This window comes from Orcinus orca, chromosome 3, assembly GCF_937001465.1.
Source record: "Orcinus orca chromosome 3, mOrcOrc1.1, whole genome shotgun sequence".
Classification (NCBI taxonomy): Eukaryota; Metazoa; Chordata; class Mammalia; order Artiodactyla; family Delphinidae; genus Orcinus; species Orcinus orca.
Window position 1 is genome coordinate 146,326,386 of NC_064561.1, and position 13,768 is coordinate 146,340,153.

Consider the following 13,768-nt stretch of genomic DNA (forward strand, 5'->3'; position numbering starts at 1 on the left):
ACATAATCTTCCATCAGGATAACGCAAGACCGCATGTTTCTTTGATGACTAGGCCAAAACTGTTACAGCTTGGTTGGGAAGTTCTGATTCATTTGCTGTATTCACCAGTTATTGCACCATCGGATTTCCATTTATTTAGGTCTTTACAAAATTCTCTTAATGGAAAAATTTTCAATCCCCTGGAAGACTGTAAAAGGCACCTGGAACAGTTCTTTGCTCAAAAAGATAAGTTTTGGGAAGATGGAATTATGAAAAATGGCAGAAGGTAGTAGAACAAAAGGGTGAATACATTGTTAAATAAAGTTCTTGGTGAAAATGAAAAATGTGTCTTTTATTTTTACTAAAAACCTGAAGGCACTTTTTGGCCCACACAATACATGTATGCATATCCATTCTTCCTCATATTCCCTTCTCATATAGGTCATTACAGAATATTAAGTAGAGTTCCCTGTGTTATCCAGTAGGTCCCCGTTGATTATCAATTTTATATATAGTAGTGTGTATATGTTAATCCCAAACTCCTAATTTATGCTTCCCCCACCCCACCATTCCCCTTTGGTAACCAGAAGTTTGTTTTTGAAGTCTGTTTCTGTTTTGTAAATATCATTTGTATCATTTTTTTAGATTCCACATATAAGCAATATCATATGATATTTGTCTTTATCTGACTTATTTCACTTAGTATGATAATCTCTAGCTCCATCCATGTTGCTGCAAATGGCATTACTTCATTCTTTTTTTTTATGGCTAATACTCCATTCTATATACGTACCACATCTTTTTTATCCATTCCTCTGTTGATGGACATTTAGGTTGCTTCCATGTCTTCACTATTGTAAGTATGGAAACATGAAAGACCCCAAATACCCAAAGCAATCCTGAGAAAGACAAATGGAGCTGGAGGAATCAGGCTCCCTGACCTTCCACTTCTTATAGTACTGTGGTCTTCATGCCTAAGGAGCCATCCTGCCAAACTCTGAACTCTGTGGGTGTTGTTTGGATACCCACACTGATCCTGACTGAGCTCTAGTGCCCAACATTGTGATCTGGACTATCATGCAGTATGTCCTGTTCTCTCAGCCCTGGCTTGTGCATTCTAGATTTGTTCCCTATTTTCATGTGGCCAGTCAGGTACCCTCATTGCTCTCAACTGATGTGCCTGATGGGTTGAGGCAGCCCCATATCAGCTGATGTTTGGTTGGTTTTCAAGCACCAACCCAGAAAACCCACTTTGAAGGCATCTGCTTAAGATTTCATAAAGGCATGCATGCATGAAAGTCTATTCACAGGGAAGGTCAAGTGTAACCCTTACTTGCAAGAGATAAATGAGACAGAATCTAATTTTTCTTTCCTACCCCCTGCAATGCATACCCCTATCATTAAAGATTATATTTGAATATCACAAGGTTGATGTGAACAAAATAAGGTAATGAATGTGAAAATAATTTGTAAATAAAAAGCAGTTTTGTTCTATAGGCATTGTAGTTAAGGCAGTATAACTCTCATTATTAGTACTATAGTTATTATCATTGAAGGTATATAGTAGTAGCATTAGGAAGGACATTGTAGATGTATGTTCCTGTTCAAGTAGCAAAAGACTTCAGAATGGGAAATACACTAAAGACATAATTGCTAGTTAGTAGATTGCTGATGATTATAATTTTTCTAGCCATGTAGAAATATATAGCTTTGTTGTTTTCTTAGAGATACCAGAGGAATATTATATATATATACAACATGCAAAAATACTAATGTAAGCACATATTTATGAATGTTGTGCATACATTTTATAAGTACTATCCATGATGTAATGTGTAATATATCACACTACTATAATGTAGATTCCATGTATATTACAATATAGTACACATCAAGTTAAAGAGGCACTAATACCTCATACCAAAGACAGACTAATTATCATATATATTAATTACAATTCTATCTTTCTCTTGTAAAGTACAAATTATTTATTACAATATTATGTAAAAATGTTAAATTGAACTTGGAAGGGCAAGCATTCATCCATACTTGTACACTTCAAGCACGTTATGTTTTACTAACGAGTACCAGTGACTCTAATGAAGGCAGCTTAGGGTAGTTCAAACAAGTAATTAGTGCAGACAATGTACGTATGAATCTTTTCTGCTCTGAATAAGCCTGTAGAGACAGGAGCCTATTTTATAGTTAAATGCAAGTGCTAAAATTATAATCTTAGTGTGCATATTTAGTTAATTTTGTATTTTCACAACCCTTTGATTTGAGGCTTTTTTTTTTTTAGTATGCAATATCTAGAGTGAAGCCTGTTCTTGTATCTTTGTTTCAGTGAGACTATAAAACTGACACTATCGTGTCTCTATATGTAAGACTCTATGGCATTTCCAGGAGCAGTAATGTGTCCGCAGTCATTCTCAGTTCTCTGTTCTCCTTTGTGACATTCATCCGTGAACAAAGCGGAAAGAGTTGAGTCGGGGTAGACTCTGTAGCAAAATGGTAACTGAAAACAATTTTAAATTGATTTGAGAAATCTCAAGCCCATTTTGGCTTTATTTCCCAGAATCTTTCATCATCTGCCTGTACAGCATAAATTAATCTTGTAGGGCTTGATATTTTCCAAAAGGAGAGAGGATTTCATGATTTCTATGAAATACAGTTATTTGACCAATTTGAGGGGGCTGGTGGAGGGTTCTTTAAATTATGCTATCTTATTTCTTTGCCTAATTTGTCTAATTCAATAAAGTGTGAATGTTTGTGATTTAAGCATGCACAGAAGAAAGTTTCTTCTTCTGGCAACTTTGACCAACTCTCACTTAGGCGTAATTAAGTGTATTAATTAAGAGTATATGTATATTATTAAGTGTATATATATATACATATATATTAATTATACATATATTATTAAGTATATATATACATTATTAAGTATATATATATATATATACACACACACTTAATAATCTAGACATAAAGTGACAAATGCATTTCAGTTATAAGTCATTTTGGACACTTATTTTCCATATTATAGCAAATCTCCTGAAGATTGACTAAATATTTTTGATCAATCCAGATATTTGACATTTCATTTATATAGTTTCTAAAAGCAGCCATGTTAAATAATAGTTTTGATAGATTATAAACAAAATAAATGTGCTCCTGATGGGCACATACATTTTAAAAATTAAATTCTTAAACTCTAGTTACCATTTATTTATTACTGTAATGATCTGTTATGTCTATCTGATTGACCTTCAGTATTGCAATAAACTGTATTACTTCATGAAAAGCATTTCTCTCCACTCTTCTTTGTGCCTTTGTTAAATAGTTTAAAGTGCCTAAAACACTTGAAAGTATTTACTCTCTAAAGGTATGTTTGGTAACACTTTTTGTGGGCTTTTTAAGTGAAGGAGGATTCAGTTTTTCTAAAGTGGGGACAGACATGTTATAACTCGATTCAAAAGATGAACAAACTATAATTTCAATTACTGGTAGATGATTACACTGTCTTAAACTTTCTTATGCTTGGTATTCTTTTAGAGCACCTCAAGGAAAATGTAAGACTCAACTAATTGAGTCTTAAATGAATATGAAAATAGATATTCTGTATTGAATCAGACAGTTTACCAGCAGCAAAGAAATGGCACACTCAAAGGGCTTAACCGGAGAATTATTAAGGATTTAGGGAAGTGTGGGCAGGGTTAAGGGAACCAACAGGGGTAGTGAAGCATTTGGGACTAGCCACCGTGGGGAGTGACCAGCCCTAGGCCTAGGATCCTGAAGCTGTGGAAGTAAGGATACCTATTATGAATGGGGGCTGTAGGGAGACACCATCAAAGGCCAAAACTGCAGTGATCTGTGGGCAGGACAGGCATAAGTACTCTAGCGCCTCTCTTCGCCTTCCCCATTCCTGCTAGGGCCTCCATTCACTGATCTCAGCTAGAAGCCAAAGATTAGCCTCCTATGGCACAGACCCACACAGGAAAGGGTGGAAAATGGATCTGGGATGTCAGAAAGCAACAATAAGCAGAGACCCTGTTTAGTTTCTTATTTCTGCTGTAACAAACTTAGTGCCTTAAAATTACACAGGTGTATTACCTTATAGTTCTACAGCCAAAGTTCTAAACACAAGGTGTCTACAGGGTTGCATTCCTCTGGAGGCTCTAGAGGAGAATCCGTTTCTTTGCCTTTTCCAGCTTCTAGAGACTACATGCATTCTTTGATTCATCACCCCTTCCTCAAGTCACTCAAACCTCTGCTTCTGTCATTACGTTGCTTTCTGTTACTCTGAGCCTCTTGCCTTTCTCTCCTCAGGAACCCCGTGGTTACTTTGGGCCCACTAGGGTAATCCAGGATAATCTCTTCATTTTAAGATCCTTAACTTAATCCTAGCTGTAAAGTTCCTGTGCAGTATAAGGTAACATAGTCACAGGTTCTAAGAATTAGGACCTGGGCATCTTTGGGGAGCCATTTTTCTGGGTTCAGATTACAGACCCCAGCTAGCTATGAATGTGAAAGAAGTTGATGCCTCTGCTATTGGGAGATGAAAACTAGAGACTTTGTTTACACATTGTACAGCTAAGAAAGAATTGCTTTTCATAATCTGAAAAGTATTTTTTGGAGGAATGCAAAAAAAAAAATGTTAAAGTAATGTTCCATTTAGTGTTAACACTGTTGTATATGTTTAGGCCTTTATGTTTTTAATCTCTTCCAAATTTTCAGCTTCCCAAGTTATCCTCTCCACATCTCATAGCATGAATTACTTTGACAATTTTTAGTTAAAAAAAAAACTGACTTGGAAAACAATAATAGCTAAGTTTTATTGAGTAGTTATGATTTTCTAGCTATTTTCGTATATTATTTCCACAATATCCCTATGAAGAAGATACTATTATTAGCTGGATTTTAGAGATGATGAAACAGAGAAGTAAATGTCTCAGGTAATATAACCAACAAGCGGATATGTTGGCTATCATTTTCCACTTACTTCCCTAGATCAATTTTCTGTTCTCCTCTCCCCTGCTGTGGGAGGCAAAACTATTCAAACTGCATCATCCAGGCTTCCTTTTCTCCTGGCTTCTGGGAGCCTTCAACACAAGGGAGATCTCAGCAGGAGGCTTAAAAGTGAAAGAAGAGGGAAGTGGTATTATTTTTCCCTACTCTACTGCCACCCTGCTCCCTTCCTGCCTGGCTTGTGGAGAGTCTGTTTCCCATACAGTCGTAGCTCCTGTTGGGTGCTCTTGTTGGTGTTTCACCAAATTCTGGTAATACTGTTTCTTGACTTCTTGGGGGTAGCAATGGCTTCCCATTTTTGCGAGTCCCTGAGTTATTCAGCATCCCTTGTTGTTCCTTTCAACTTTCCCCTACCTCTGCAAATAATTCCTCCATTCAATGATTTTTATTTAAACCCTTCTGAAGGTGCCGTCTTTTTTTCTCCCTTTGGAAGTTAGCTGCAATTTGATTACAAGGATATTTGACTTAGAGGCTGAGCTCTTAATCATTTCCATGTAGTGACTTTAACAAAAACACATCCCCCAAGCAAGTGAATTTATAACTTGAAATGACTTAGTTGCATTTGGTCAACTGCTTATGTACTTGTTTATAGCAACTAATTTAAAAACAATGACTAACTTACTAAGTTCAACCAGTTTATTAATTTTCAAATGTGGACATAGCATACCTTATGTTGGATATAATGAGTATATTATGTACTAAATCTCTCTGTAAATATAAGGCCAGTTCACCCTTGTTAATTTTCTGCCATCAGCAAGCATTGTTCATAACATCTTTTCTCAGATTTCATGTTTTGCAGTGAGTTTGGGTTCTATTCATTAACATCAGAAACCTATCATGTTCTCCTTCAGAGAAGGAAACTCTTACCATTGCAACATACAATATACTCCTCTTCTTTTACTGGTTTCTTTTCACTACTTCCTAAGTGATCCTGACGGCTGTTTCCTTGACAACAAGGTGGTGTAAGCACTGAAATGATACTGAGTACATGTCAGATGTATTCATAAAATGAGTTGTAGTTGTTCAGAGGAAATATATCAGAGCAACCTTGTCTTCTTTCGTGAGCAAAGATGCTAATGAAGGAGCTTCACGTCACCAATGATTTCCATGGATCTGAGGGGATAGATACACATATTACTCAACCCTGGACTATCATAGTTTTGCATTAGCTTACTACTACTGTTCACTTTTTTCCCCCAGTTATTCTTATGTTGTATATACTGACCAACTAGTTTCTAACTTGAAAGCTAAGCAAACACTTCATCTATTCCTTTTCAACTGTGGGGTACAGTTAAGATATAGCATGATGGTCTCCGGTGGTCTTTGCAACTAGAACATGTAGTTCAAACTGTGTTATAACAATATAATAATTATTCTGTGACCCAACAGCAGAAGTCTCCATTAGTAGTTGTTCCTGCAAGTCTAAATGACAATGTCTATATTGATACATGTGTGATGTAACAAGATCCTAAAATGACTTTTGCATTGTAAAAAAAAGTGTTATTTTTAGTCACCTGGATCTTAAATGTATATTGATGTTTTAAATTATTTGAAAATTGGTAATTCAAACATAGTACATATGGAATCTCCATTAAAAATAATATAATTAATCAACACATTCCTTTTCTTGCTCATGATGGATAGTAGAGTAGAGTTTACTCTACTTTAGTAATGATCCTCCTGAAACTAAAACCTGGGATATTGTGGTTGAAAATTAATTTATATATATGATGTAATCTTTGGCTATGATTATGGGATATGGATATTAAGGATTTATAACTTTAGTTCTCTTCAGTATTAAAGTATCTTCCCAACATTTAAGGATGTTTTGAAATGTACCTATCTACGTTCCTACTGGATAAAAATCAGAATAACTCCAGAGAACTTATACTTTCTCATAAATTGACCACATTGATGATATAACTGAGTACACACAATATAATGGGTATTTCTTTCACAGACCATGAAGGTTATATCTGTTTTAGCCATTAGCAAAAGTTTATATAATTTTCAGAAGTACCTAACTCACTTACTATTGTAGATATCAGATTAAGTCCCCTGAGAAGCAGACTTTGAAATGGAAGACTACTATGCAGGAAGTTGACTAGGCTGTTTTTTGAAAAAGGAAGGAAACAGGATTAAGTAGAAGGAGAATTTGGGCTGTGATGCAAATGCAACAAAGGTCTCAGCCAACCTCATGGTTGAAGCTGGGATGGTTCTTCAAGGTTGTCCCAAGTTAAGGTGAGGGAGCCTAGCCTTTATAACCCCATATTTACTAGTCATTGGATGGGGGCTCCTCTGAGAGGCAAGACAGCTGTCTGGCTCTCTGAAGCTTATGGTAATTCTGTGAGGGGCTGAGAACAGATCTGGAAGCCTTCAACAAACTTCCCAGCAGCTGAAGAATAATTTCTTCAGTCCTGAAAAGAGGATTTGAATAGGACAGCACAGCATCTCTCACAGTCCAACCCTTGAGCTACTTGCCTCCACTTGCTTTAGAGGAGGTCAAGAGCAACTCCTTCAGGGCTCTGATGGGCCTCTTTTCTCAGCAAAACAAATAAGAGAAAGTTTAGTGGTTGATCTCCAGCCTCTGGTGCTGCAGCTTGTCTAAAGGCTGCAACTGATACTCAGCATCTCCTTCCCCTATTTTCTATTCTAGATTTGCCTCATCCTTGGCAACTCTGCTGGTCTAGATGGCTTATCTGGTGAGGTGGCAAGACCCTGATCTGAGGGGTACAAGGTCCTCTTACCATGCTCTTTTGAGTCTGCTGCTCTTGTCTCACGCACGTCTCATTTGACAACCTGGATGCCAAATATATTCATTCCTTCCTATCCCCATTGTGTAACAGCATCCCTACCTCCTCTTCATGGTCTGGGTTAATTACTTCTGCCAGAATGGCAATTTCTCTTTTTGCTTGCTGAGTACCTTGGCAAAAGTTGTTCAGAGTGCTTAGGCAACCTATCAAGTTCTCCTTCAGAGAAGGGAGCTCTTACCCCTGCAGCTGTAGCTTAATGGTCAGTGAGACTCTTTCTGTTTTCCCTGGTGACAGAGTTGCAGAGTTGGGAAGCATAAAGTTTTCAATTGGGTCACTGAGAATGATGGTAGGCAGGGCCGCTCCTGCTTCCATCTTTGGTTTCCAGACCCATATACTCTGTCTACTGGGATCATTGCACTCTACAGTAGTCATTGATTTAGCATGTACACTGTGTCCAGGAAGGTAACACCTATCATCCTTGCAGGGTATCATCTTCCAGCTGGCGCCTCAGCTGTGTTTTTAGTAGGCCATTACATTCTCTATGAGGCCATCAACTGCTGTGTGCATGGTATGTGACAGGACCGGTGGACTTCATGGTCATGTGCTCACTATCACAGCCCTTTTGCTGTAAAGTGGGCCCACAGCTCTAATGAAAAGTTATAAAGCATGATGTATCAGTGTATCAAACATTCCATAAGTCCTCGAATGGTGGTGCTAGTTAAAACTCTGTGGACAATAAAGTCACACTCGCATTTGGAACACATGTCCATTACCAACCAAGTGTGTCTCTGTCCCTTCCCATAGTAGAAGGGATCAGATATAATAAACTTGCCATCAAATGGCCAATTGGTTTCCTCAAGGAGCTGTGCCATATTAGGTGCTCAGTATTGGTCTCTGTCTCTAGCAGGTTGGGATTCTGCTGTATCAGCTTTAGCAAGTGAGGATTCATGTTGTTTAGCCATTGCTTAGCTACCACCCCTGCTACTCTGGCTACTCCATTTATGTATCCATTGTATCAGCACTGTGGTGGTTAATGACAGACTGGGATTGATGTCAACTGGCTGAATTGTTCTATCAATCTGGTTGTTTAATGTTTTTTCCATGGTGGTTGTTCTCATGATCAACACTTTTGGGAGAAGGGAATGAAGTAGAATTGGGATGAATAAGAAGCTGGGCTATGGTACAGTCCCAACAACATTTCAGGTGACCCCATGAAGGCCTTGAAGCTTTAATGGCCTTTTAGAGTTGCCCAGAATTGGGAAAAGAGAGTTTGGCTTTTATAACACTGTATCAACCAGGGCTGTGCGCTGCCCTGGGACGTGGGGTCAGGGGAGGTATACTCTTGGGCAAGGTGACCTTTTTCAGCCCATTTCTCAAGGATGATTATATGATGGAGGAAGAAAACTTTAACCAAGAAGACCTTGAGACTTTAGGAGAATCTCTTCCCACCAAAATTCATCCTGTAGCTTGAACTCCCAATCGACCTGGATTATGTATCGCAATAATTTTTAGGTATATATGAGTATGGAACCTCATCCACGGAGGATTGGGATCGGACTAAACAGGACTGAGACTTGTGCTGTCAGATAGACTACCTTTGGGAATCAAGTCCATCTGAAAAGTTCCCAGCTGCCAGCAGTTAAAGAACAGACCATTAGTTTCCTCCAAGTGGAGGCTAACGTATGCAGGGAGCTCTCCCTGGTGCTGCTTAAAAACTTGACCAAAGACTGTCTCCTCTGTTTAATAATCTTTTGAATACTGCTCATCTGATCTGTCTCTAGTATATCTTACTTAAAAGGTGATCTTTTTTGCTTCCTTCCAGCCCCATCAAATCTCTTGAAAAACCACTGTTGCAATTCTTATCTGATCTGATTCTAAACATATACCCAGTTCTAGTTACTAGCCAGAGCTACCACCCTGTGGCCAGTTCCTCTATCATCAACTCACCCTAAACTATATTGTCAAGTACAAAAAAGTTATCTGTTGAAAACTAAAGTTATATGCATTATTCTTTTGAAAAGCATAAAATTCATTTGATGAAAATGCAACATTAGTCAGTAAGGAGATTTGGGCTAGCAAATAAAACTGGAAGATCAAAATGCCTGCTAAACTCTAAGTTAAATAATTGTTCAGAATTTTATACAAAAGGAATAAAAGCCACATAGCAACTTTAGTGAATCAAAATTAAGAAATGATAGGAGACATTCTCTTCCTTCTTATGTCAGCTTTTTTAATGCCACTCATTACCAATATGGATTTAGCTACCTAGCTTGTCAAGTGAATAGCCATTACTCCATGTGTATCCCTTTAACATCAGACTGGAATATTTTTTCAGAGTGGGTAAACAGTTTTTCTGTCAAAAGTCTTCACGTTTGCTAAACGTCACTGTGAAAATGTTTTCAAACATTCACAAGAATTCTGACTTCCAGATGTGGTGGGAGGGCATGCCAGAGAGAGTGTGAGCATAGTAGCAGAGGTAGGAAAGCACTAGAGCACATTTGGGACATAGTGTGTAGAGATTATGGTTGGAGTAGATAGTGAGTAGAGATTATGGTTGGAGTAGAGATTATTGTTGGAACATCAGATATTCAGCACACTGGTGGGGGAGAAGTCAGGGAACATGTAGACACTGATAAGAGTATTGGAGGCTGGGGACTTCCCTGGTTGCACAGTGGTTAGGAGTCTGCCGGTGCGGGGGACGCAGGTTCGAGCCCTGGTGCAGGAGGATCCCACATGCTGCAGAGAGTCTGGGCCCATGCGCCACAACTTCTGAGCCCGAGTGCCGCAACGGCTGAAGCCTGCGTGCCTAGAGCCATTGCTCTGCAACAAGAAAAGCCACTGCAATGAGAAGCCCATGCACTGCAGCGAAGAGTAGCCCCTGCTCGCGGCAACTAGAGAAAGCCCGCGCAGCAACGAAGACCTGACACAGCCAAAACTTTATTAATTAATTTTTTTAAAAAAGGAGTATTGGAGGCTGTAACGCCTAAGTAAACCAAGTAAACTGATTAACACAGGAGAGAGATACAGCATCAGTAGTGGCAGTGGAGGAAGAGGAGACGCTAGAAGTGTAGATATAAGACTTATAATGGCTTAGGTATGCAAATTTGAAGGCATAATCTAGGATTTTGTCAGTAGAGATAAAAAGAAGAGAAAAAATGGAAAAGACATTTAGGAGTGAGAACTAACAGAACTTGGTGATTAATTTTAAGGTGAAGTGGATTTTCAGGGCAGAATAAGTCAAAGAAGGCAAACATTTTTAACCTGGGTGACATAACACTACCATATTAGTGTCCATTCATTTAACTAGAACTAGAAAGATTATGAAGAATTTGGTTTGGAAGTTATGGTATTTTAAGTGCCAGCAAAGCATCAGGTGGGAAAGTGAACCAAACAGTTGTAAAGACGGTACTAGAGTTGGAGAGGCTGGGTTGAGAGACTAAGATTTTGTTGTGAGCTACATAGAAACAATAGTCAAACTAAATTAAATAAAAATGAAATATGTTGATCTGGTAGTCTGTTTCTTGGATCCATCTGGATCTTGGGATGATGTGTCTGTAGTTTGAAGGAATTTCCACAAGGTGGTGGTGCATTCTTATTAGGTAGCATAGACTTGAGACAAAAACAAGTATTAACAAGAATGCAGAGAACCATTTTTTGCCCCCTCTTTGGCATTCTTCCAGAGCTACTATTTGATGTGTTATATTAAAATGTCCTTTACTGACAAAATACAGCTATTTAATTTATCTTACTATTTTCTAAAGTACATCAAAAGTGTAAACATTACTTGGAATGATAATTAAATCAATAATAAAAATCTAAGATGATTTAGGGCCATCCCCACTTTCCATGTGAAAATAAAACTTGATATATTCTCAAACTCTTGGCATAATTCATGATGTAATCTCTCTTATGTTTCCTTTTATGACAGAACACTCATTTAGTCTTCTTATTTTTCAGATCAATCTTTCTTTTTCCCAGTGGTCTCATATTTTTAAATGTAAATAGTATTTTCTTTCTGGGTTTGAAAGCATTGTTGCACTGACACCCTCAAGAAATTCAAATGCTCTTGACAGCCATATCCCACTCATACTTGCTTATAGGTCCAAATAAGGACATGTTCTCTTCTTATGTGGGTGAGTCATCAGTGAGTCACATAATATTGCAAATATTCTGTGTCTCTAGTTATCTGAACTCTTAACCGTATATTCACTATAAATACTTGCAAAAATTTCGCCACATTCATTATTGAAAACAGTTTGATGTGCCAGTAAAAACATCTAAATTGCTTTAAGAGTTTGAATGAGAGGATGTATATAGATTGTGTTTCAGTCTTAGCTTTTCTCCTAATATCATCTTTGTCTAAAAGTATTGTGCATTATCTATTTTCTTCTTTACATTAAGTAAAAATGTCTTTTAAAAAATTAGGTGAACCTAAAGTCCAGAAAAACCCATCCATTGGAAGAAAAATTGTAAGCATTAAATTGAATTGAGAACTGAATTGAGAGAGGAGAGCTTATAAAAGACATAATCTGGTAATGCACTTGTCTTCATTTACCAAGTGTACAATGATTTTCTACATGTGAGAAAGTAAAACAAGAAAAAAAAATTATGAAAAGTATGGTTGGTATTAAAAAACTGGAGAAATAACCACGTGCTGTGTATTGATAACCTCAGTCATTGTGGAATGTCATTAAGAACCATGCTGATACAGCAGAAAGAACTGAACATCTTCAAAGACCTGAAGAAAAAGGAGATGGAAAGGAGAGATATTCACAAGACCTTACCTTATGTAATTTGAAGGTCATAGGTGAAGCTGCTAATACTGAAACAGTAGCGATTCTCCCCATTATATGGCAGAAAACTATTGATAAACAAAGCACATTTTCAATATTGATGAAACTAGATATCACTGGAGATGACTGTCATCATGTAGATTTATTTTAAATTTCTAGGAGGAAACAGTACCATGCACTTGAAGCATCCAAAGATAGGCTAATGTTGCTTTTAGGTGGAATTTGTTAAGCTACAAGTTGTTGGTTTATCATTCCGCAAACCACATGGCCCTTTAGAGACTGTTGAAGAATGCTTTGCAAAGCAGATGTTTAATGATTATAGACAGTATTATCTTCATGGTTATTCATAATGGAACACATGAAGAAGGGAAATCTTGCAAACAAGTCTCTTTTGATAATAATGTTCCCAGACATTCCTCTATTGTTATTGATTAGGAACATCCTATCTGAGTAGTCTTTTTTTTTTTTTTGGCCTGTAGTGTTATTGATTAGGAAGATTCTATTTAAGTGGTCTTTTTTGCCTCTCAAATATTATGTGTGGTATCTGGTGTGACAGTCCTCCACTAAAGGATTTATGGAATAGTCTTGACATCAAGGAGTTCCTTAAAACTTATCAATCAGGTTTTGACAAACTGTAACACAACATACAAGGAAAAAGTATAGAAGACACTCGTCTCACAGTTCATTGCTCTTTTCCAAAGCTTAAGGAAATGATTGATGCAAAGCAAAACATCTTAGAGCTTGCAAAGGAGATTAGACTTATTGAAGTAAATAATGAGAATGTTGAAGAACTGTTAGCTTCAAATAGCAAAGAATTTATGAGCAAGGAATTCATTTAACTGCTGCTGAACAATAGACAAAAAGGAAGACCACACATATTGGTACAAGATTTTTTAAATAAATTTAATATCATGTAGACAAAGTGATTCCTGTTGCTGGTGATCTTGATATGATGGATCATCCCCTTTGGCACCTTGAGGTACTATATTTTCTAGCTGAAACTATGAATGAACAGGCATAGAAGCCTTGGCCTGAGAATGATGCAATTACCTAGAGCTCAGCTCCCACAGGAAAGAAGGTCTGGGTTTTACCACCAGGTTAGTCACTGTGGTGATTAATTTTATGTGTCCGCTAGACCGGGCCACCCAAATATTTGATCAAGCATGACTCTAGGCATGTCTGTAAGGGCGTTTCTGGATGAGATTAACATTTGAATTG